Below are 2,754 nucleotides of genomic sequence, written 5' to 3'. Positions count from 1 at the left end.
TTTTAATCACACATTCTCCAAAAAATACTATTCAAAACTCTATAATTTCTCTCATAATGGGAGACAAATAGGCTCTTACTTTTCAAAGTGTTCCAGATTTCCTTTGCTGATGATGTGTTGGTGTATAGATCGTACAGCCCATCAAATAGAGCATTGAGAGTATGGCCATGGCATATGAGTTCACCTTCTTGGGATTTTTCTCTTTCGGCTTTTATGGCATCTGTTTCTCCATTTGTTGTTCTGGTAGCGGTACCAATTCTGGATCTAATATATAGAATATCTTCAACCCCGTTAGTAAGAATTTTAATTTGTCTTGCCATCTCATGAAGATAGTGCCCTCAAAGCGATCCAAGCGAACGAGGTCTTGATTCAATAACTTGATCGTAGCCATATTACTTCCATTATGCATTGCAAAATTTTGTTTGGGAATGTTGTAAATATGCCTTCACAAACAGAGAATAGAGAACAAACGAAGACTAAAACCAAAATAGAAAACGAAGATGAAGAAGGCCCGAACACGTAATCGTTATCCTCATACAAAATTTTCCCTTTCCAAATTGACTTTGATGCTTACAGGGATCTTGGCAAATGGTTTGTAGGATTTATCAAGCCTTAAAGAAGATATAACACGTAAGCACTAGTAATATCTTCCAAAACTCAAGAACATGAGGAAATAAATATGATAAGAGGATTTTTATCTTTTGTGGAATGACAATGTAATCACCAAATTGGTTTTTTCTATGTAATTTGTAATGAATGTCAATCACCTATATAGACTTCAATAAGACTACACGAAATGGTGCCAAAATCAAGTGAAAAGCCACCAGAAATTCAAATAGCAATGGCCATTAACGGCTAGAAAATCGTTCTATGCAACCGCATAGATTAAACCTATGCAGCCACATAGAACTCTCAACGGCAGACCCTCCAATTTCTGCAAATGGCCATGCAGTCCGTAAGCGATTTTGGCTTATGTGGTCACATAGGCCAAAATTTAGACCTCTGGTTCCACTTTTCATTCCACACTTGATTGATTGATTTTTGAACAATATACAACAATCTTTGTCTGGCTCCCTTTTTCAAAACGTATTTCTTTCATCTAATTCATTTTCAACACTATATTTCATCAATTTTTATGAAAACATATTGAATATCTGATTTTTTTTTTTTTAAAAGAATAATTTCAAAATCAATAAATAGAGGACAAGTAAGCTGGTGAATAAAAGTGAATATATAAGAGAGCTGTATTCCTTGGTTCAACCCTTGTGAAGTTGTGATTACTCGCCAATTGGAAAAGAAACTGAGAACATCTTCCATTGTCATGTGAAGTAGAAAATACCCAAGTCGCCATGCCCTTAAGCTTGCCACACACTATAAGTTGATGGGCCTTTCACCGATTTGTTATCGTTGAAATCATTCAAGAACCATTCACTTCTGCTATACAATCATGTCACAGCAATTTCAAACAAATATGATCCAAGTTTCTTGATTCTATTTTCCTCATTTTCTCATGTGTCATTTCAGGATGAAGCTTAACGATGCAGATTTTCAGAGCTTCTGCTGGTAAATCTAGAGAGGCTAGCAAAAGAGAAAACAGCACTCCGTTAATGGTATCAGATCATAAAATGCTACCAAACTCGCTCTAAGTCTCCAGTGATAATCTGATCCCAGGATAAAATGTGATCAATAGATTGAAGAAGTAACAAGCTTCTTTAACTTTTCTAAAATGTATTGTTTTAGTATATAAAATCTTCACTGTAAGGGCCTATTATGAAATTGAAAATAAAGGGGTTGTTTCTTATGCAACTACAGTCGAAAAGTTTGATGTTAGTCATTAAGAGAAACAAAGTTGGATCAGTACTTGGGACTTTCGAGCTTTGTTGGTCACTCTCAAGAGTTTTTAGATCTTTTATATGTTCTACAAAAGGTTATGAACTAATAAGTAACACTTCGAAAAGTTTACTTATTCTAAAAGTAGAGTAACTAAATTTTATTGTGTTGTCTTTGATCGTTTAGACTATAGAAACACATTTACATCATGGTCTTATTAATCACAGTAAAGTTCATAAGATAACTTGATCGCTCGATCTATTCATTTTATTTTATTTGGACTAAATATCTAAGTATTATGGGAGAAGGAAAAAGTATACCAATATTAGGCACATTTTGTAGTTCACATTAAATAACGTATGTTGGCTCAAGAAAATATAAGTTCATATAAAATAAGTTCAAGTTTATTTCATGGGTATTATTTTATTTAAAAATACATTGTATACACTTGTGCACGTGCATCTTTGCAATGGTAGGAAAAGGCCTTTTGACCCGGATGGAAACTTTTTTTTGGCCTTTGATCGCAATTTACATATAAAAATAAGTTCAACAAAGTATTAATATTGCTATTTCTTATTTTACCATTCCAAACCTATGAAAGATCTCTTCTTCCCATTTCTTTTAGTCCCTTCAATCGGCTTTTCTTCTTGTTTTTCTCCTTAATTCCACTCTCAACCAAAACTAAAATCTGCAAAATTAAATAAAAGAAATTTCAAATACAACAATTTGCTCATCAAACCACAAATTAACAGTTATATTCAACATTGAGAAGAAAAAAACTCAAATCAATAGAGCTCTTCAAAAATCTGTGTGTTGCTTTCCTTTTATTTTGAGGTAAAATATATCGTTCTTCAATTTCGAGAGTGTAATATGGGTTTCTAATATTGATTTTATGGAATTGTAGGCAATTTTATGTTTCTTGCA

The sequence above is a fragment of the Olea europaea genome, chromosome 23 (assembly GCF_002742605.1).
Source record: "Olea europaea var. sylvestris chromosome 23, O_europaea_v1, whole genome shotgun sequence".
NCBI classification, from domain to species: domain Eukaryota; kingdom Viridiplantae; phylum Streptophyta; class Magnoliopsida; order Lamiales; family Oleaceae; genus Olea; species Olea europaea.
This window is presented reverse-complemented; position numbering follows the sequence as displayed.